The following is a 24,445-nucleotide window of genomic DNA, read 5'->3' on the forward strand; positions in this document are numbered from 1 at the left end:
CACGTTCTAAAAATAATATAAAAAAAACAAAATACATAAAAAAGCGAAATAAAAAAGCACACAGGTGAAATGTAATACGTTGCAATGTTGACTCTAAAAGATGCCATGTAGTTGTTTGTCTTCAAAACTGTCATTACTCACCAAATAATAATTAATCCAAATCAATATTGTTATGAATTATTGGCCCATCGAGGGCTTCACATCCAAAAATTCCACTTTCAAATATTTGCAGCCTGCAGCTAATTTTTTAACAGCCTACGGCACATTCTAAAAATAATATAAAAAAAAAAACAAAGACATAAAAAAGTGAAATAAAAGAGCACACAGGTGAAATATAATGATAAAAAGTTGCAATGTTGACTTAAAAAGTTGCCATCTAGCTGTTTTTTTCTTTAAAACTATCATTACTCACCAAATAATAATGAATCAAAATCAATGTTGTTATGAATTATTGGCTTATACAAGGCTTCACATCAAAAAATTACACTTTTGAAATATTGAAAAAAAAGAAAAACATAAAAAAGTTAAAGAAAAAAAGCACACAGGTGAAATGAAATGATAAAAAGTTGCAATGTTGACTCTAAAAGTTGCCGCGTAGCTGTTTTTTTTTAAAACTGCCATTACTCACCAAATAATAATGAATCAAAATCAATGTTGTTATGAATTATTGGCTTATTCAAGGCTTCACATCAAAAAATTCCACTTTCAAATATTTGCGGCCCGCAGCTAGTTTTTTAAAAACCTCAGGCACATTCTAAAAATAATATAAAAAATAAATAAAACCTAAAAAAGTGAAATAAAAGAGTACACAAAGTCAACATTACAACTCTGTATTATTACATTTCACTTAATAATGCAAAGCTGCCACATAGCTGTTTTTTCTTTATTACTGTCATTACTCACCAAATAATAATGAATCAAAATCAATATTGTTATGAATTATTGGCCTATTCAAGGCTTCACATCAAAAAATTCCACTTTCAAATATTTGCGGCCCGCATCTAATTTTTTTAACGGCCTTTGGCACATTCTAAAAATAATACAAAAAAACAAAAACATAAAAAAAGTTAAATAAAAGAGCGCAGAGGTGAAATGTAATGATAAAACAGTTGCAATGTTGACTCTAAAACCTGCCATGTAGCTGTTTTTTCTTTGAAACTGTCATTACTCCCCAAATAATAATGAATCAAAATCAATATTGTTATGAATTATTGGCCTATTCAAGGCTTCACATCAAAAAATTCCACTTTCACATATATGTGGCCCGCATCTAATATTTTAACGGCCTCTGGCACATTCGAAAAATAATATTATTAAAACATAAAAAAGTGAAATTAAAGAGCACACATGTGAAATGTAATTATTAAAAAGTAGCAATATATAAGTGTTATAATAAAGACAACACATAATGTAAGTGCTTATATTAGCTATAATAGCCAACTATTAAAATGACTGTGTCGCAGGCTGAAGCAAATCTTCATTGACAGAAATGATGAAATGAAATATTTATTTGACACATTTTTACAATATTAGAAACATTAGTAAATCAGAGGCTACTCAGAAGGTGGGATCATTCCTGGAAATGACTGGCTTTTAATGGCCAAAGGTATAAATGTGTTTGTCCAAGTTAAAGAAAACAGCAGGCTGTCTTTTTTTAATATATTCATTAAAATCTTTGGCAAGCTAGGTAATGTTTGCTGTGGTCTGGAACAACTTGGCACACAAACAACAATCAGAAATGCAGCCAATATTACATAAACTGTAAACCCGAATAAGTAAGGAGAAAACAAAAAAGTGAGGCAATCAGTTGCCACATATTTTTTTTAATTCATAAACTCAAATATTTGAGTATATCAATATCGTAAACGTTTGGAGTTTATGTTCGATGTACATTCACATTATAATTGAATTTAACTTACCAATTAAACCACCTCAAACATGTTCCGCCTCGTGTCTGTTGCCTGAAGAGGAAGTGCACGCAAATGCTACAAAATAAAAGCACTTCCTCTCTGAGTGTGTGAGTGCATACATATAATAACAACACAAATCTTTAATGCGATATATTCATTCTTAATGTATTCTTGATTCAATTTAATGATTTCTTCTTTCAAAATAAGACACATTTATGCTTAAGTAACTGTGAGCTAATTATTTTAAGTGGCAGTTACATAATCTCCAAAGAAGTTAATATTAACTAAAAATAACAAGTGTAAAGAACTTAAAAAGACGGAAAATGTTATTCACACGCAACATTTTTATTCAAGTACAGCTTTTAACAACTGTTTTAAGTCCACACTACTTACTCTAATTAATTATTTTGAGCATACGGGTTTACAGTGTTCAATGTGTCATGAGACATGCAAAACTAAATTATACACAAAGAAGATAAAAGTAAAGGATATTAAATGAGCTCAAATATACCTACAAATGAGGCATAATGATGCAATATGAAAAATACAGTGGGGCAAAAAAGTATTTAGTCAGCCACCGATTGTGCAAGTTCTCCCACTTAAAATGATGACAGAGGTCTGTAATTTCCATCATAGGTACACTTCAACTGTGAGAGACAGAATGTGAAAAAAAAATCCAGGAATTCACATCGTACAAATTTTAAAGAATTTATTTGTATTTTATGGTGGAAAATAAGTATTTGGTCAACCAGTCCTAGCTCTCATTGATGGAAGGAGGTTTTGGCTCAAAATCTCACAATACATGGCCCCATTCATTCTTTCCTTAACACGGATCAATTGTCCTGTCCCCTTAGCAGGAAAACAGTCCCAAAGCATGATGTTTCCACCCCCATGCTTCACAGTAGGTTTGGTGTTCTTGGGATGCAACTCAGTATTCTTCTTCCTCCAAACACGACGAGTTGAGTTTATACTAAAATAGATACATGGATGATACAGCAGAGGATTGGGAGAATGTCATGTGGTCAGATGAAACTTGAAGGGATGCCAATGGGTATGTGTGATTTTTTTAAACATATTCTAAAAATAGCAACAATTCAAATATCCTTTATAAATATATTTATTGAATAAAACTTCAACAAAATATGAATGTAAGTTTCATAAACTGTGAAAAGAAATGCAACAATACAATATTCAGTGTTGACAGCTATATTTTTTGTGGACATTTTCCATAAATATTAGGGCTGTGAATCTTTGAGTGTCCCACGATTCAATTCAATATCGATTCTTGGGTCACGATTCGATAATATATCGATTTTTTTTTATTCTCGATTCAAAAACGATATTTTTCCGATTGAAAACGATACATAGGATTTAAGCAGGATCTACCCCAGTCTGCTGACATGTTAGCAGAGTAGTAGATTAAAAAAAAAAAAGCTTTTAGAATTGTAAAGGACAATGTTTTATCAAGTGATTGTTTTAACTATTAAATGAACCAAAAATATGACTTATTTTATCTTTGAGAAAATATTGGACAGTGTGTTGTCAAGCTTGTGAGATGCGATGCAAGCGTAAGCCACGGTGACACTTTTTTTTTTAATTTTTATAAATGTCTAATGACAATGTCAATGAGGGATTTTTAATCACTGCTATGCTGAAATTCTAACTAATATTGATACTGTTGTTGATAATATTCATTTTTGTTTCACTACTTTTGGTTTGTTCTGTGTCGTGTTTGTGTCCCCTCAATTGCTCTGTTTATTACAGTTGTGAGTGTTGCTGGGTCAGGTTTGGTTGTGGAATTGGATTGCATTGTTATGGTATTGCTGTGTAGTGGTTTGTTGGATTGCTAAAAAAACAAAAAAATAAATAAATAAATAGATTTTTTTTAAAATGAGAATTGATTCTGAATCGCACAACGTAAACGATTCGATTCCTATTCGAATTGATTTTCCCCCACACCCCTAATAAATATTGATGTTAAAGATTTATTTTTTGTGACGAAATGTTTAGAATTAAGTTCATGAATCCAGATGGATCTCTATTACAATCCCCAAAGAGGACACTTTAAGTTGATGATTACTTCTAGGTGTAGAAATCTTTTTTTTTTATAAATGAATCACTTGTTTATTTTTTAACAAGTTTTTAGTTATTTTTGTATTTTTTCCCCCGAATAGTTCAAGAAAAAACACAACAAATGAACAATATTTTGCACTGTTATACAATTTAATAAATCAGAAACTGATGACATAGTGCTCTTTTTTACTTCTTTATCTCTTTTTTCAACCAAAAATGCTTTGCTCTGATTAGGGGGTACTTGAATTAAAACAATTTTCACAGGGGGTACATCACTGAAAAAAGGTTGAGAACCACTGCAATAAGACAATAACATAAAAAAAGCGCACCTTTATGCATTCACGCACAGCATAAAACTTTTGCTGGACAAAATGAGACAATGAAGGAGTGGAAGATTTTACAAGGAAACATGCATCACAATCCACCAGAAGTTTGGACTCGCGTCACATGACTTGGACTCCAGTCGGACTCGAGTCATGAATTTCATGACTTTAGACTCGACTTGACAAAATGTAAAGAGACTTGCAACTCGACTTAGACTTTAACACTTTAACATCCTCGTGAATGCGTGGGTTCCCTCCGGGTACTCCGGCTTCCTCCCACTTCCAAAGACATGCACCTGGGGATAGGTTGATTGGCAACACTAAAAATTGCCCTTAGTGCATGAATGTCAGTGTGAATTTTGTCTGTCTATCTGTGTTGGCCCTGCGATGAGGTGGCGACTTGTCCAGGGTGTACACCCCGCCTTCCGCCCGAGTGTAGCTGAGATGGGCGCCAGCGCCCCCCGCGACCCCAAAAGGGAATAAGCGGTAGAAAATGGATGGATGGATGGACTTGTGACTTCACTTGGACTTCAGCCTTTTGACTTGACAAGACTTTGTACTTTTCTCCAAAACCCAAAGATGAAAAAGTTATTCAGGAGCGCTCCGTATCTCTCATTTTTTTTTACTGTTTGTCTGTCAGCGGGTGTGCTGCCTGTCAGTGCAACATCCAATCAAATTACATCCACCTTTACTTCAGCATTCATCCAATCAAATTGCAGGAAAACCAACGAAGAAGAAATGTCAAACAACGCGCCAGTGAGAAAAAAATGATGCCGAAGTTGGTTTCGTTCGGGTATAAAAACCTCGACTCGGTCAAAGAAAAACGAATTTCAATATGCGAAACATGTGGTTCGAAGATAACAGACGGAGAGGCAACAACTTCCAACTTCGTTCGACATTTGAAGATTCACAGAGAGGGTAAGTTTTTAATGTAAGCTAACGTTTATTGGCCAAGTACTGTAACTTTTATTTGACGTGTGGTTAAATTAGTGAGGCTGTAAACTCACTGCAAGCGTTATAACCCTCCATCCATCCATTTTCTACCGCTTATTCCCTTTCGGGGTCGCGGGGGGCGCTGGCGCCTATCTCAGCTAACCATAGACATCTTATAAGTAGACGCAGCATCGAGCGTTACTGCCTACTGGCGCTGACGAGACGCGGGGCCGCCATCTTGGAGTGGTGATCCACTCCACTCAGTGCAATTAATTTGGCAGGAGCAATGACCTGTCAGCGCATTTAATTCATCTTACCTCACTGAATACCACTGATTTTCACACGCTCTTTTCTTTATACGTGTAGCTATGATAAAGGACAAATGTTTTGGCGTGTTTTCTTATTCATAGTTTGCTTAACAGTAATAGAATATTCTTATATGCTACAAGTGACCAGACGTCTGAGATCAAAACTGGGAATATAATCCCAAAGTGAAGTTAAGTGAATTATATTTATATAGCGCTTTTTCTCTAGTGACTCAAAGCGCTTTACATAGTGAAACCCAATATCTATGTTACATTCAAACCAGTGTGGGTGGCACTGGAAGGAGGTGGGTAAAGTGTCTTGCCCAAGGACACAGAAGCGGGAATCGAACCTGCAATCCTCAAGTTGCTGGCACGGTAGAGTTCTTGTAGGATATACGCATGTATAAATAACTTAATCATATTGTTTCTTCAACTTCAAAATAGCTGACCGTTTTTTTCCCCTTCTTCTTCTTCCAAACACGACGAGTTAAGTTTATACCAAAAAGTGATATTTTGGTTTCATCTGACCACATTACATTCTCCCAATCCTCTGCTGTATCATCCATGTATCTATTTTGGTATAAACTCAACTCGTCGTGTTTGGAGGAAGAAGAATACTGAGTTGCATCCCAAGAACACCATACTGTGAAGCATGGGGGTGGAAACATCATGCTTTGGGGCTGTTTTTCTGCTAAGGGGACAGGACGATTGATCCGTGTTAAGGAAAGAATGAATGGGGCCATGTATCGTGAGATTTTGAGCCAAAACCTCCTTCCATCAATGAGAGCTAGGAATGGTTGACCAAATACTTATTTTCCACCATAATTTACGAATAAATTATTTTAAATTCCTACAATGGGAATTCCTGGATTTTTTTTTCACATTCTGTCTCTCACAGTTGAAGTGTACCTATGATGAAAATTACAGACCTCTGTCATCATTTTAAGTGGGAGAACTTGCACAATCGGTCGCTGACTAAATACTTTTTTGCTCCACTGTATATGAGAAATACTTGAAAATATATACACCACCCCCCCCCCAGGACTGGAGTTTTGTTTGTTATGTAATGAGTCAGGCAGACAAGTTGAGGACAGTGAGTAGAGTTCTGCTGTGTAAAGAGTGACGTGATGAACGTAACGTGGTCATGACATATTACATAAATGACATGCATATTTCACCCTAACAACCTCCATTACACAAGCCGGGTCTCCTTGACTCTTCTTTAAAACGGTTCCATTAGACATTCGTCATCCGCGTGGCCCCGCCCACCAGCCGCTTGCCCTCCAGCGTCACGATGGAACGCCGGCGCCATGACCACATCTGCTCGTTAACTTTTTGACAGGCACCTTGTCAAAAGGAAGGATGAGCTCACTGGCGGTAACAACATGGTTGTCAAAGATGACTTTAGCGCTTTTTCACTTTGTCTGCTGCTGTCACCCCGGTGGGTGCTGCCCGACCCGCCGTCGCCCGCTGACCATCGGGTCAGGTGGCGCCCGCTGATGTGAAATAATACTGCATCGCCTCGCTATGTTAGCGGCTCGGTGACCTTCATCTTTTTTTCCCGCCTCCTTGCTGGAAATGTCAGAAGTTTGCTGTCACCGAGGAAGCTTGACATAGTTACGTGTGTGTAAGTGTGTGTGTAAATATGTGTGTGTGCAGGCCTTGAAGGCTTTACAGGGGAAAGTAGGGTCAGCGGGAAAGAAAAGGTCCCGAGCTGTCAGTTTCATGGACGCTCACGTCCGCACGCACACAATTTGTACCTTTACAAGCTTGCAGCAATAGAAAATAATAACAAATAAATAACATCCGGCCCGTGTTCGGTGAGCTAAGCGCTAACTTAGACTTAGACATTAGATATTAGACTTAGACAAACTTTAATGATCCACAGGCAAAATTGTTCCACACAGTAGCTTAATTACAAATGATGTAAAGTGTAAGGATGGAAAGGATGATGCAGGTATAAAATAGACTAAAAATGTACCATAATAGCAATATAAAATGTAACATATTTGTAATATCTACATAATATATGTACAGTGTATGATATATATCCATCCATCCATCTTCTTCCGGTTATCCGAGGTCTGGTCGCGGGGGCAGCAGCCTAAGCAGGGAAGCTCAGAATTCCCTCTCCCCAGCAACTTCGTCCAGCTCCTCCCGGTGGATCCCGAGGCGTACCCAGGCTAGCCGGGAGACATAGTCTTCCCAGGGTGTCCGGGGTCTTCCCCGTGGCATCCTACTGGTCGGACGTGTCCAAACACCTCCCTAGGGAGGCGTTCTTTTGGCATCCTGACCAGATGCCCGAACCACCTCATCTGGCTCCTCTCGATGTGGAGGAGCAGCGGCTTTACCTTGAGTTCCTCCCGGATGACAGAGCTTCTCACCCTATCTATAAGGGAGAGCCCCACTACCCGGCGGAGGAAACTCATTTCGGCCGCTTGTACCCGTGATCTTGTCCTTTCGGTCATAGCCCAAAGCTCATGACCATAGGTGAGGATGGGAAGATAGATCGACCGGTAAATTGAGAGCTTTGCCTTCCGGCTCAGCTCCTTCTTCACCACAACGGATCGCTACAGCGTCCGCATTACTGAAAACGCCGCACAATCCACTCTTCCCTCACTCGTAAACAAAACTTTGAGGTACTTGATCTTCTCCCCATATATATACTGATATATTATATTATATGATTATATCATATATACAGGCCCTGTCATGAGGTGGCGACTTGTCCAGGGTGTACACCGCCTTCCGCCTGAATGCAGCTGAGATAGGCTCTTGCATCCCCCGCGACCCCAAAAGGGAAAAGCGGTAGAAAATGGATGGATGGATGGATGGATGGATCATATATACAATATATAACAATTACCATGAACAATATTACAGTATATGTAACAGCTGCAGCATAAAATAGAGAGTAGATCCAGCAGAAAATAGACATTATAAACAAAAAGAGAGGTATCTAACATAGAAGGTGTCAGGTAATAGACAGATACCATCTATTGCTGTATAACGAGTGATTATACAGCTCGATGGAGTGCGGAATGAAGGAGTTCTTGAATCGAACACTGTGGGAATGAAGCTGAAGGAGCCTGTTGGAGTATGAACTCTGCTGGAGTGGGTGGGCGGTATTGTCCATAATGGCGAGCAGTATGTCCAGTGTCGTCCTGTCCCTCAGTGACACAAATGCCTCCAACTGCGTGCCAATTGTTTGGCCGGCTTTTTGTATCAGTTTGTCAATCCGGTTTAAGTCCCTTTTTGCTGGTGCTGCTCCCCCAACAAACCATTGCAAAGTACAGGGCACTGGCCACAACAGACTGATAAAAGATCTCCAACAGCTTGCTGCACACATTAAAGGATCTAAGCTTCCTCAGGAAAAGGAGTCTGCTCATGTCACGCTAATTACCACCGAGATGAAAAAATGCGTTTGTTTTTAAAGGCGTTGTCTCGAAGGCGGCAGCAGACATCAGCCGTGAGTCACATGGCGTAAGAACGTCAACATCCCGGTTAGAAACAATCGTACTGCGCTGCAGTGTACTTCTGCAAACACAATAATATGATCTATTTTGATTATAAATTGGGGAGGGTGTCGTGGCCTGCGGGCCTGCCGCGGAACAGGGTATGCCAGGACCGGCCTCGAAGACAGCGACAGGTGCGTAGATGGCCCAAGGTAGGCCTTGTTATCTAATCACCTGTCGCCTTTATTAGCAGCAGCCGGAATGAGAGACGTTGTGGGAGCTCGAGTGGGAGCGAGAGACGGATGCAGTAAAACATTTGGCTGAAAAGCAAAATACTAACACTCGTGTTATGGAAATAAAACAATGTTGTGACTCAGAGCCGGTCTCTCCTGGCAGTGTTTGGTGGTCTGAGGACCCCACGGGAGGGCAACCTCCATATATATATATATTCCACTTTTGTTTATTAAAACCAAAAGTAGTTTATGTCAATGTTTAAATCTAGTTCTAAGTTCTGCACACTTAAATCATTACACTATTAGAGTCATGTATTATAACAACATTGAGTATTTCAGCCTTTTCGTATATTTCCCTGTTAGACTGTCAAGCTATGTTGGAAAAAGCCCATAAGCCACACGTTGGACACCTTTGAAGAATCTTTATTGTAGGTCTCCGATTTTATTTATTCTGAAAACTATTTTTACTAAACAAAAATGGCAGAGAACTACTCATTTTTGTATTGTTTATTTTCATAGCAGAGATGGGCTTTATAGAGGGCCGTTCAAAAGACTTCCTTGTTAATTATACGGTATATGTTATTAGAAATGTTTCCAAAGTTACTCGTTGTTATCAGGGAAATCCGGTACTTTTTTGCCACCGACCGAATCCCGCACTGGTTTACGTAAAATCCAACGTTGCCATGTTACAGTACTTGGGTTGCACATGATGGCCGATTGCAGACTCAGCCCTTCGCACTTTGCGATCACTCCAGCAGCACTGAGAGCGGACTTGGTCAAACTACCTCTTCGTAATGTTGCAATTTTCAATGCCAACAAAAAAATGGACTCAAAAAAACACTCCAACATTAGTTAAGTAAATCTCCACATTTTCAATAAAGCGCTAGTTTGTTGCTAATATACATTGAATTTGGTATTGACACATTACTGATTAGCATTAGTGATTTTGCATGATGATTTCAACACCTTACAAATATGTTAATGAAAACTACAACTAAGATGCACGTTACAATCCAAAATCTGCTGCATAGTAAGTACAATACTTACATAATTAACACTTGAGCTTTTCAATCTGGCCCGCCGGACATTCCCCCAAAATTTTTTTTAGATCTTTAAGATGGAAAATTAAGCTGCCATAATGATGTGCAGTGATGTTTTCTAATGACAATAAGTCTTCAACTATACAAAGTATTTTAATTAGGGGTGTGGGAAAAAATCGATTCGAATATGAATCGCGATTCTTACGTTGTGCAATTCAGAATCGATTCTCTTTTTTTTTTTTTTAATTGATTTAAAAAAAAAAAGTAATTTATTTATTCTTTTTTTTATCAATCCAACAAATCAATACACAGCAATACCATAACAATGCAATCCAATTCCAAAACCAAACCTGACCCAGCAACACTCAGAACTCCAATAAAGAGAGCAATTGAGGGGTAGAAACAAACACGACACAGAACAAACCAAAAGCAGTGAAACAAAAATGAATATCAACGACAGTATCAATATTAGTTATAATTTCAGCATAGCAGTGATTAAAAATCCCTCATTCGCATTATCATTAGACATTTATACAAATTTTAAAAAAAGAACAATAGTGTCACAGTGGCTTACACTTGCATCGCATCTCATAAGCTTGACAACACACTGTCCAATATTTTCACAAAGATAAAATAAGTCATATTTTTGGTTCGTTTAATAGTAAAAACAAATTTACATTATTGCAATCAGTTGATAAAACATTGTCCTTTACAATTATAAAAGCTTTTTAAAAAAAAAACATTCCTCAGCATGTCAGCAGACTGGTGTAGATCCTGCTGAACTCCTATGTATTGAACATTTTGAATCGGAAAAATATAGTTTTTGAATCGAGAATCGCTTTGGATAAAAAAAAAATCAATATATTATCGAATCGTGACCCCAAGAATCGATATTGAATTGAATCGTGGGACACCCAAAGATTCGCAGCCCTAATTTCAATGGTTGGAATCTGCGCTTATTGATGATATACCAGTTACTCTGGTCATCTAATTAGTTACTATGGTCATCTAATTAGTTACTATGGTCATCTAATTAGTTGCTATGGTCATCTACGTCACAGTAGCTCAGATGAGGCACCAAGCAGTGTGGGCGGGAAGCGTTTCCACAGACGTGGAAGGAAATTTTCACAACAAAGTACTAAAGCTTAGTGATATATAGAATAGAATAGAACAGCATTGAATAGAATAGAACAGAAAGTACTTTATTGATCCCTGGGGGGAATTCAGCAAATATCAGATTGTAGGTGGGTTATTTGTACCCTTCCCGTTTATATTTCACTGTTTGTTGCATTTTTGTTGCATTTCACTTGATTGTAGAATGTCGATCGAAAGCGAGTGTGACATTCATATTTTGTCAATATTCAGTGTTTTATTGTTCATAGAAAAATGTAAAATTCCATTACGTTTTTTAAGGCGGTCTGTCATAACGTTTTTAGCATTCAATCAGACATTATTGTGAGGTTTTGTATAAGTGTTCCTAATATATAGCTCAGTTGATAGGGTGGCCGTGCCAGGAACTTGAGAGATCTAGGTTCGATCCCCGCTTCCGCCATCCTGGTCACTGCCGTTGTATCCTTGGGCAAGACACTTTACCCACCTCCTCCCAGTGCCATCCACACTGGTTTAAATGTAACTTAGATATTGGGTATTGGGTTTCACTATGTAAAAGCGCTTTGAGTCATTAGAGAAAAGCGCTTTGTGTATATATATATATATATATATATATATATATATATATATATATATATATATATATATATATATATATATATATATATATATATATATATATATATATATATATATATATATATATATATATAATTCACTTCACTTCATCTAACGTCTTGGACTTGCAATTGTAATTGCAACCTTGTGTCATACAGTACTTGCAAATGAGACTCAGACATGTGACAGTAAAACAAGAAACAAAACAACTGGACAGCAGTTTTCAAAATCAGCTCAGTTTTAATTGTTGCAATAAACATGAGACAATTATTGTTTATTAACACACACAAAAAAACTGCAAATTGGTACCGTTGAGTCCTGGTATCGATTCCTAGGTACCGAGAATTGGTACTTTATCAGTTCAAATGTGAATGGTACCCATCCCTTTCCACAACTCACATTAGGTCATGTCAGTTTTTTCTACTATTTCAGCAACTTTGTCTTTATGCTATATTGTTGTAAATTGCTATAACAATATTAAGTGTTTAAAAAAATATAATTTCCCCCTTTGGTGAGCTACTTAAAATCAGCTTGTTGGAGACCGGTGCTGTAGATGGACTAGACTTACTGATTCAAGTCAAATATGCTGATGCAGGCTGATTACATCTTTAAAACTCATTATGTAATCTGTCTTTTTTTTTTTTTTTTTTTTTTTTAAGCCATAACGCAAAGCCTACATGTTCTACTCTGACCTCTTTTTCCCCCCGGACATACTGATCTTTAAATTGGTCACATTTCGTACATGATGCTCCGACCTGAATGCCGTGAACTTCCACGAGCGCCGCCAAGGACACGTCATTGTTTCATCACGCCGTGATTTACATGCCATCGTATGGCGGTACTTGGACGAGGGGACGCGGTGACCTCCTAAGTGTTCTTCATGTGCGCACGTGAGTGTTTGTGTGTGTGTGTGTGTCTGTGTGAGAGAAAAATTACCGGTCGTTACTTCCAAATGGCGTGAGTGACGCTGGTGGCGAGCGTGAGGCCACTTTGCAAGAACCCACTTATGGTTTTTCTATATCCATCATCTTTGAGAGCACCGTGGCTTCACTGCAGTCATCACCTCTTGGTCGTGAAAGGGTGATGAGCACAAGCAAGAAACATACACTACGCGGGTAAAAAACGCCTTTCTGTCAAGGGTATGAGGATTTGATCTATTCCGCCCCGCCTATAAAATCCTCTAAAAACTCCTCAAAAACCTCCAACAACCTTTTGTATACGTTTTTTAAAAATATATGTAATGTACTAACCAGCTACAATTTTTACACGCTGCCTGCTAAAACAGATTTAGCTCAGTGAAACACTGAGCAGTAGTGCTAAACCAGCAATACAAACTATGACAAGGACTAATAGGATGTTTATATCTTTCAGCACAATACTTGTGTTCCCTGTTTAATTAATTATCATCTTCACCTATCAGGTACAAAAATGCTCTGAGCAAACAAGCTTATCCATCCATCCATCTATTTTCTACCGCTTATTCCCTTTTGGGGTCGCGGGGGGCGCTGGCGCCTATCTCAGCTACAATCGGGCGGAAGGCGGTGTACACCCTGGACAAGTTGCCATCTCATCGCAGGGCCAACACAGATAGACAGACAACATTCACACTCACATTCATACACTAGGGCCAATTAAGTGTTGCCAATCAACCTATCCCCAGGTGCATGTCTTATTCCGTTCTTAATTGAATTTTAAAGATTAGCTTCTTGGTTTATGGCCACAACCTCCTACTATACACCTTTGAGGCATGAGTTATAATCCACAATTAAAGCTGCGAGCATCGGTGAAAGGGCCTTTTTATCTGTTGCACCACGCGGGTCACGCTAGTTGGCCGGCACACAAGATGCCTGCACCCAAAACCCTGAGCCATCATCACAAATATCAGAAAAGAGCGGTGCATGTTTAAGTAAGTTATGACCGTTACATTTTTTCACCACAAGGGGGCAATAAATGCGGCACAGTAGTCATGCAGTTGCATCCCAACCAGCACCCTGACCCACCATCAAACATTCCAGTAAGATCGGAGCAAGTGTAAGGAATTTATCACTTTTAAAGTTTTTTATCCACAAGGGGGTGATAAAGGTGTCGTAAGAGTCATGCAGTTGCGTCCCACCAAACACTCTGATTAAACATAAAAAATATCAGCTACTGTTGCGTTCAAAAAGTTTCAAAAAAATAAAAATAGCAGATTAGTCCTGAAGAGGAGGTTTGCTTCCAACTTCATTTGCTCCATCTTTGCTTTAAAGGCCTACTGAAACCCACTATTACCCACCACGCAGTCTGATAGTTTATATATCAATGATGAAATATTAACATTGCAACACATGCCAATACGGCCGGTTTAGTTTACTAAAATGCAATTTTAAATTTCCCGCAAAGTGTCCTGTTGAAAACGTTGCGGAATGATGACGCTTATGCAGCCCTTTGAGACACTAGTGATTTAGGGCTATATAAGTAAACATTGATTGATTGATTGATGTTGACGCGTGCTTGTGACGTTCTTGGTTGGAGCGGACATTTTATCACAGCACCACTCTCGGCTAAAAGTCATCTGCTTTAATCGCATAATTACACAGTATTTTGGACATCTGTGTTGCTGAATCTTTTGCAATTTGTTCAATTAATAATGGAGACTACAAAGAAGAATGCTGTTGGTGGAAAGCGATGTATTGCAGCTGCCTTTAGCAACCAAAACATAGCCGGTGTTTCTTTGTTTGTTGTGAAGCTTTAATATGGAACAGAGCGGTCAAGCGAACATGTTTCTCTACCACATGTCAACCAGCAGGTTTCGGTGAGAAAATTGTGGTAATAAGTCGGCTCTTACCGGAAGCATGAGCGGAGCTTGCGTCCTCCTGCAGCTGTCAAAGAGGCAGCTGCGACTTTCTTGGCTCCTCCATGGCTTCCATCAGAGACACTGGCGGTCACCACACCCCTCCGACTTTCAGGTATGACTTTATAATCTCACTAAAACACTAGTAACACAATAAGCAGATACGGGATTTTCCAGAATTATCCTAGTAAATGTGTCGGATAACATCTGAATCACTCCAACTGCCGTCGCCTTTTTTTTATTATTATTTTTTTTTTTCTAGTGCTTTACTCTAACTTTCCTCATCCACAAATCTTTCATCCTCGCTCAAATTAATGGGGAAATCGTCGCTTTCTTGGTCCGAATCGCTCTTGCTGCTGGTGGCTATGATTATAAACAATGTGAGGATGTGAGGAGCCCTACAACCCGTGACGTCCCACGCACATCGTCTGCTACTTCTGGTACAGGCAAGGCTTTTTTATTAGCAACCAAAAGTTGCGAACTTTATCGTCGATGTTCTCTACTAAATCCTTTTAGCAAAAATATGGCAATATCGCGAAATGATCAAGTATGACACATGTTCTGGACACTCGGGTAAAGAGAGGGGCGGAGCTTCCTACCGATCACCACCTGGTGGTGAATTGGCTGCGATGGTGGGGGAGGATGCCGAACAGACCTGGCAGGCCCAAGCGCATTGTGAGGGTCTGCTGGGAACGTCTGGCAGAGTCTCCTGTCAGAAAGAGTTTCAATTCACACCTACGGGAGAACTTTGAACATGTCACGAGGGAGGTGCGGGACATTGAGTCCGAGTGGACCATGTTCCGAACCTCTATTTTCGAGGCGGCTGATTGGAGCTGTGGCCGCAAGGTTGTTGGTGCCTGTCGTGGCGGTAATCCCAGAACCCGTTGGTGGACACCAGAAGTGAGGGATGCCGTCAAACTGAAGAAGGAGTCCTATCAGGTTCTTTTGGCTCATAGGACTCCTGAGGCAGTGGACGGGTACCGACGGGCCAAGCGGTGTGCAGCTTTAGCGGTCGCGGAGGCAAAAACTCGGACATGGGAAGAGTTCGGGGAAGCCTTCCGGACGGCTTCGTATGGATTCTGGACCACCATATGCCGCCTCAGGAAGGGGAAGCAGTGCACTATCAACACCGTGTATGGTGCGGATGGTGTTCTGCTAACTTCGACTGCGGATGTTGTGGATCGGTGGAGGGAATACTTCGAAGACCTCCTCAATCCCACCAACACGTCTTCCTTTGAGGAAGCGGTGCCTGGGGAATCTGTTGTGGACTCTCCTATGTCTGGGGCTGAGGTCGCTAAGGTAGTTAAAAAGCTCCTCGGCGGAAAGGCCCCGGGGGTGGATGAGACCCGCCCGGAGTTCCTTAAGGCTCTGGATGCTGTGGGGCTGTCTTGGTTGACAAGACTCTGCAGCATCGCGTGGACATCGGGGGCGGTACCTCTGGATTGGCAGACCGGGGTGGTGGTCCCTTTCTTCAAGAAGGGGGACCGGAGGGTGTGTTCCAACTATCGTGGGATCACACTCCTCAGCCTTCCCGCTAAGGTTTATTCAGGTGTACTGGAGAGGAGGCTTCACCGGATAGTCGAACCTCGGATTCAGGAGGAACAGTGTGGTTTTCGTCCTGGTCGTGGAACTGTGGACCAGCTCTATACTCTCGGCAGGGTTCTTGAGGGTGCATGGGAGTTTGCCCAACCAGTCTACATGTGCTTTGTGGACTTGGAGAAGGCATTCGACCGTGTCCCTCGGGAAGTTCTGTGGGGAGTGCTCAGAGAGTATGGGGTACCGGACTGTCTTATTGTGGCAGTCCGCTCCCTGTATGATCAGTGTCAGAGCTTGGTCCGCATTGCTGGCAGTAAGTCGGACACGTTTCCAGTGAGGGTTGGACTCCGCCAAGGCTGTCCTTTGTCACCGATTCTCCTCATAACTTTTATGGACAGAATTTCTAGGCGCAGCCAAGGCGTTGGGGGGATCCGGTTTGGTGGCCACGGGATTAGGTCTCTGCTTTTTGCAGATGATGTAGTCCTGATGGCTTCATCTCGCCGGGATCTTCAGCTCTCACTGGATCGGTTCGCAGCCGAGTGTGAAGCGACCGGAATGAGAATCAGCACCTCCAAGTCCGAGTCCATGGTTCTCGCCCGGAAAAGGGTGGAGTGCCATCTCCGGGTTGGGGAGGAGACCCTGCCCCAAGTGGAGGAGTTTAAGTACCTAGGAGTCTTGTTCACGAGTGAGGGAAGAGTGGATCGTGAGATCGACAGGCGGATCGGTGCGGCGTCTTCAGTAATGCGGACGTTGTATCGATCCGTTGTGGTGAAGAAGGAGCTGAGCCGGAAGGCAAAGCTCTCAATTTACCGGTCGATCTACGTTCCCATCCTCACCTATGGTCATGAGCTTTGGGTCATGACCGAAAGGATAAGATCACGGGTACAAGGGGCCGAAATGAGTTTCCTCCGCCGGGTGGCGGGGCTCTCCCTTAGAGATAGGGTGAGAAGCTCTGCCATCCGGGAGGAGCTCAACGTAAAGCCGCTGCTCCTCTACATCGAGAGGAGCCAGATGAGGTGGTTCGGGCATCTGGTCAGGATGCCACCCGAACGCCTCCCTAGGGAGGTGTTTAGGGCACGTCCAGCTGGTAGGAGGCCACGGGGAAGACCCAGGACACATTGGGAAGACTATGTCTCCCGGCTGGCCTGGGAACGCCTCGGGATCCCCCGGGAAGAGCTAGACGAAGTGGCTGGAGAGAGGGAAGTCTGGGCTTCCCTGCTTAGGCTGCTGCCCCTGGGACCCCACCCTCGGATAAGCGGAAGATGATGGATGGATGGATGGATTGTTTGGTGTGTTTTCACAGTGTAGCGCATATTTGTAACAGTGTTAAAGTTGTTTATACGGCCACCCTCAGTGTGACCTGTATGGCTGTTGACCAAGTATGACTTGCATTCACTTATGTGTGTCTATAAGCTGCATATACTATGTGACTGGGCCGGCACGCTGTTTGTATGGAAGAAAAGCGGACGTGGCGACATGTTGTAGAGAACGCCAAAGGCAGTGCCTTTAAGGCCCACCCCCAATATTGTTGCCCGGGATGAAATTCGGGAGGGACACTGAACTTCGGGACTCTCCTGGGAAAATTGGGAGGGTTGGCAAATAAGAGTATTAGCGGTGAATGCGGTGTTACAGCAGCGGGACAGCTCTAATGTTAATTTGATATTGCCTCAAGGGCCAAGTGAAATTACACGGCGGGCTAAATTTGGCCCGCGGGCCAGTTTGACACCCATGATCTAAAGGATGTATTACCAGTTTGATTGAAGATTTGCTGCCAGACTCCTTCCACTACGCATGGATACGAATTTGTACCGACCCATATGGCACTTTTGGTTATCATCATCATCAACATTTCTACCTATTAGGATCAAGATCTGAGTTTGTGGAGCCGAGTCAGTGACGTTTCGTATTCTGTGACGATAAAAGTTGGGCGCCATGCCACGCCCACATCCTGTCGCAAGCAAAAAATATTTTGTAATTTATCATCACCTATCGGTTTAGTATCAGTCGCTGATTACCTAAAGTGCAGAAATGTCAGTTAGCTTGGTGATGGTGTGGAGAAAGTTTTGCTGCTAGGCTCCGCCCACTACCATTATGTATTAGTAGGTATTGACCCATCAGGCACTTCAAGGTGTAATCATCATCATTTCTACTAAATAGAATCAAGATCTGGATTTGTGGAGAAGAGTTATTAGCGTTTTGTGTTATGTGGCGAACCGTCGGAGCCAAGTTTGGCGCCATGCCACGCCCACATCTAATGGCGTAGGCAAAGAGTGTTTGAAATTTATCATTGCCTATATGTCTAATATCTCTGTATCTTTTTTTCGTCGACAAATGGCCGACAAAAACCAAAAGTGAAGTGAATTATATTTATATAATGCTTTTCTGTAATGACTAAAAGTGCTTTTATGGTCCGACTTACTGTTCTTTTTTCGATATATGTACTTGAGACTTTTATGTTCCCAATTTATCATCGTCTGTGTAATATCTGTCATTTTAACCACGATTCATTTGGTCAGAGTCCCTAGGAGGATTTACTTAAAGTACAACCCCTTATTTTATTTAAAAAAAAAATGGAAGACGAAAACCAAAATGGCCAACTTCCTGTTCGTTTTCAGGTATAAGTTCTTCAGACTTTTATGTTCGCAATTTATCATCACCTATATGTGTAATATCTGTCATTTTAACCATGACTCATTCGGTCAGAGTCCCTAAAAGTGCATTTTTAAAGTACGGCCCCTTTTTTTCTATCAAAAATTGCCAAAAACAATCAGAGCAAACTTTAGCACCATACCACGGCCACACTTTACGGCATAGGACCGTTTGTTCACAATTTATCATCGCCTATATGTGTAATATCTGTCATTTTTACCACGATTCATTTGGTCAGAGTCCCTAGAAGAAATTAACTAAAGTACAACCCCTTTTTTTCTTTGAAAAATTTAAGACGAAAACCAAAATGACCAACTTCCTGTTCGTTTACTGGTATATATATGTTCTTGAGACTTTTATGGTCACAATTTATCATCGCCTATATGTGTAATATCTGTCATTTTAACCACGACTCATTTGGTCAGAGTCCCTAAAAGGACATTTTTAAAGTACGGCCCCTTTTTTTCTATCAAAAATAGCCAAAAACCATCAGAGCAAACTTTAGCACCATACCACGGCCATATTTTATGGCGTAGGACAGTTAGTTCGCAATTTATCATTGCCTATATGTGTAATATCTGTAATTTTTACCACGACTCATTTGGTTAGAGTCGCTAAAAGGAATTTGTATGGCCCCTTTTTTTTTCCCGATCAAAAAAAGCCAAAAACCATCGGAGCAAACTTTGGTGCCATACCACGGCCACATTTTATGGCGAAGGACAGTTTGTTCGCAATTGTCTGAGTAATATCTGTCATTTTTACCACGACTCATTTGGTCAGAGTCCCTAAGAGGAATTAATTAAAGTACAACTCCTTTTTTTCTTCAAACAATGGAAGACGCAAACGAAAATGGCCAACTTCCTGTTGGTTTTCAGGTATTGGTTCCTGAGACTTTTATGTTCGCAATTTATCATCACCTTTATGTGTAATATGTGTCATTTTAACCACAACTCATTTGGTCAGAGTCCCTAAAAGGATTTTTTAAAAGTATGGCCCCTTTTTTTCTATCAAAAATAGCCAAAAACCATCAGAGCAAACTTTGGCGCCATACCATGGCCACATTTTATGGCGTAGGACAGTTTTTTCGCAATTTATCATCGCCTATTATGAGGTGGCGACTTGTCCAGGGCGTACGCCGCCTTCCGCCTGATTGCTGCTTAGATAGGCACCAGCGCCCCCCGCGACCCCAAAGGGAATAAGCGGTAGAATATGGATGGATGGATATTTGTGTAACATCCGTCATTTTAACCACGACTCATTTGGTCAGAGTCCCTAGAAGAAATTAATTAAAGTACGACTCCTTTTTTTCTACGAAAAATGTACAGAAAGATGAAAACCAAAATGGCCAACTTCTTGTTCGTTTTCAGGTATATATTATTCAGACTTTTATGTTCACAATTTATCATCACCTATATGTGTAAAATCTGTCATTTTAACCACGACTCATTTGGTCAGAGTCCCTAACAGGAATTTGTTAAAGTATGGCCCCTTTTTTTTTTGATCAAAAATGTTCAAAACCATTGGCGCAAACATTGGCGCCATACCACGGCCACATTTTATGGCGTAGTTTAGTTTTTTTTACAATTTATCAGCGCCTATATGTGTAATATCTGTCATTTTAACCACAACTCATTTGGTCAGAGTCCCTAGGAGGAATTAATTAAAGTAAAAGCCCTTTTTTTCAACGAAAAATGTACAGTAAGATGAAAACCAAAATGGCCAACTTCCTGTTCATTTCCAGGTATATATTCTTCAGACTTTTATGTTCACAATTTATCATCGCCTATATGTGTAAAATCTGTCATTCTAACCACGACTCATTTGGTCAGAGTCCCTAACAGGAATTTGTTAAAGTATGGCCCCTTTTTTTTCTGATCAAAAATGTTCAAAACCATTGGCGCAAACATTGGCGCCATACCACGGCCACATTTTATGGCGTAGTTTAGGTTTTTTTTTTACAATTTATCAGCGCCTATATGTGTAATATCTGTCATTTTAACCACGACTCATTTGGTCAGAGTCCCTAGGAGGAATTAATTAAAGTAAAAGCCCTTTTTTTCAACGAAAAATGTACAGTAAGATGAAAACCAAAATGGCCAACTTCCTGTTCGTTTTCAGGTATATATTCTTCAGACTTTTATGTTCACAATTTATCATCGCTTATGTGTAAGATCTGTCATTTTAACCACGACTCATTTGGTCAGAGTCCCTAACAGGAATTAATTAAAGTAAAAGCCCTTTATTTCTTTGAACAATGGAAGACGCAAACAAAAATGGCCAACTTCCTGTTCCTTTTCAGGTATGGGTTCCTGAGACTTTTATGTTCGCAATTTATCATCACCTATATGTGTAATATCTGTCATTTTAACCACGACTCATTTGGTCAAGAGTCCCTGAGAGGATTTTTTTATAATATGGTCCCTTTTTTTCCCGATCAAAAATGGCCAAAAACCATCGGAGCAAACTTTGGCGCCATACCACGGCCACATTTTATGGCGTAGGACAGTTTGTTCGCAATTTATCAGCACCTATATGTGTAATATCTGTCATTTTAACCACGACTCATTTGGTCAGAGTCCCTCTGAGAAATTAGTTGAAGTACGACCCCTTTTTTTCTTCGAAAAATGGAAGACGCAAACCAAAATGTCCAACTGGCTGTTTGTTTACAGGTATGCGTTCCTGAGACCTTTATGTGCGTCCTGTCATAACAGACGTCTCCTGCTGTTTTCCTGTCGATACGTGAGACTTGTAGGATTGGCTACATTTTTTTTTTTAATTTTAAAAGGTGTCCCTAGAGCAGTAATTCTTAACCTTATTGGAGGTACCGAACCCCACCAATTTCATATGCACATTCACCGAATCCTTCTTTAGCGAAAAACAAAACGTTTTTTCAAATTCAAGACAAAGTTATGTTTTTTTTTTTTTACTGGTGCACAAAATCTGTTCAAAGAACAAAACCAACACAGTGCATCAACTCACAACAAATTACACACCTGCAAATCAGTTGGAAAATTAGAGGGAACATTGGGGGTATCCATAATACGCCGCTAGGGAGAAGTTTTTATTTACACGATGAGTTGGGTGTGTCTTGACCTCCGTGGCGAAGGCTCCGCCGAACCCCTGAGGCGGACTCACCGAACCCCTATGGTTCGATCGAACCCAGGTTAAGAACCACTGCCCTAGAGAGCCAATTTTGAAATGTAGTTTTTGGGACCCCAAAAATATAAAACATTTTTGCCATACCTGACGTGCCTGCAAACTTTTCGTACATGTTAAGGGCCTCAAAAAAGGCATCAAAACGTACAGAATAAAAACCAGCAATTTCAATAGGGCCCTTTGGGTGCTTAGCATTGCACCTGCGGGGCTTGTGCCGCTACTTGGGCGCTGAAAACTGTTGCCAATGCGGCAGTAGCTCAGTGTATCCTCCATGATCACAGCGCCGCGGTCATAAAAAGTAGTTCCTCTGCATTAGCTCTTACATGTTGCTAACACTTGGTGAATATGCAGGTCACGGCATGCAAATGCAGTTTTGTTGGCCCTTTTTGGATGTTAAGAGTGCGAAATGGATGAATCCCATTCGGTTTGCCACTTTTTACTAACGATTTACGACGCACCACAAAAATAAAGACATTGTGACTAGTAGGCAAAACTTAACAAAAGTGCAGTACCCCTTTTACTGCTGCTTGCTTCTCCTGGCAAATTTGTTTTTGACTGTTTGACCATAAAATATTTTACCTACATGGCAAAAAAGGCTAAATAAATCCCCGTATCAGCATTTCTATCGGAATTGGCTGCATTTTTGTTTGGCACCATCAACACTGAAACCTCAAGCGAACACATCCATCATGCTCGGCGACCAAGACAAAAAGGCTTTTTAATCATTTGTGGATAATCAAATGTCTGTAAGGTTTGATCTGCGTTCAGTGGGTGCGATAAAGGGTACAGACCTGCACCAGTGTGTAATTAACACTTATGCATACTGACACACACACACTGGTGAGGTGGGAGGGGGGCCAGGAGGCTGGAGGGTGGTCTGACTGTCAAACACGCTCAAATGTTCGACACGAGCGTTACAAATTGACTTGAAGTCCAAAGGAAAACAAGCATCATGACTCTTCCAGGAGGGGGCAGAATCATATTAATAGCTCTGTTTAATTCCGATGGATTATTATGGGATGTCATTAAGCCTCCTATACACATCTGTTGATTAGATCCATCTACATTCTCCTCCTGTCTTCGTCATCCGAAGCCCCGCCCCCTGGCTGTCAGTCACCTGGCTTATTCAAAGAGCTTAGGAGTGCCCACTTTCTCCTCATCCCTGGCGCCGCACGTGGGCACCAGCGTTTTGAAAATCCTTCAGAGACGTGCACATGTTGAAGTGAAACCAACCAACGCCGTAGTCACCTTTGACCCCAATGTCAAGGGTTAGCATGAGCACAGTTCTTTACGAAAGCAAATGGTCCGACTGCAGGGTTAATCAAGGATATCTTACTTACAGTGGGGCAAACAAGTATTTAGTCAGCCACCAATTGTGCAAGTTCTCCCACTTAAAATGATGACAGAGGTCTGTAATTTTCATCATAGGTACACTTCAACTGTGAGAGACAGAATGTGAAAAAAAATCCAGGAATTCACATTGTAGGAATTTTAAAGAATTTATTTGTAAATGATGGTGGAAAATAAGTACTTGGTCAAGCATTCAAAGCTCTCATTGATGGAAGGAGGTTTTGGCTCAAAATCTCAGGATACATGGCCCCATTCATTCTTTCCTTAACACGGATCAATCGTCCCATCCCCTTAGCAGAAAAAAAGCCCCACAGCATGATGTTTCCACCCCCATGCTTCACAGTAGGTATGGTGTTCTTGGGATGCAACTCAGTATTCTTCTTCCTCCAAACACGACGAGTTGAGTTTATACCAAAATGGATACATGGACGATACAGCAGAGGATTGGGAGAATGTCATGTGGTCAGATGAAACCAAAATAGAACTTTTTGGTATAAACTCAACTCGTCGTGTTTGGAGGAAGAAGAATACTGAGTTGCATCCCAAGAACACCACACCTACTGTGAAGCATGGGGGTGGAAACATCCTGATTTGGGGCTGTTTTTCTGCTAAGGGGACAGGACGATTGATCCGTGTTAAGGAAAGAATGAATGGGGCCATGTATCATGAGATTTTGAGGCAAAACCTCCTACCATCAGTGAGAGCTTTGAATGGTTGACCAAAAACTTATTTTCCACCATAATTTACAAATAACTTATTTAAAATTCCAACAATGTGAATTCCTGGATTTTTTTTTCCACATTCTGTCCGTCACAGTTGAAGTGTACCTATGATGAAAATTACAGACCTCTGTCATCATTTTAAGTGAGAGAACTTGCACAATCGGTGGCTGACTAAATACTTTTTTGCCCCACTGTATACCCC

General features: G+C 40.7%; 1 protein-coding gene across 2 annotated transcripts in view; it reads right to left on the minus strand.

Moving 5' to 3' along the window:
• The window catches only part of rph3aa (rabphilin 3A homolog (mouse), a), a 60,172-nt gene that overhangs the window by 30,010 nt on the left and 5,717 nt on the right, over nt 1-24,445 (minus strand). Inside the window, exon 1 of one of the 2 annotated variants that reach the window (XM_061908155.1) lies at nt 1,920-1,999. The exons of the other annotated variant lie outside the window; for it this stretch is intronic. The gene's annotated coding sequence lies outside the window, so the exon portion shown is untranslated. Of the gene's footprint in view, nt 1-1,919; nt 2,000-24,445 lie in introns of those variants that run through there. 2 annotated transcript variants of the gene reach the window in all.

Source organism: Nerophis ophidion, linkage group LG08 (assembly GCF_033978795.1).
Source record: "Nerophis ophidion isolate RoL-2023_Sa linkage group LG08, RoL_Noph_v1.0, whole genome shotgun sequence".
Taxonomy (NCBI): Eukaryota; Metazoa; Chordata; class Actinopteri; order Syngnathiformes; family Syngnathidae; genus Nerophis; species Nerophis ophidion.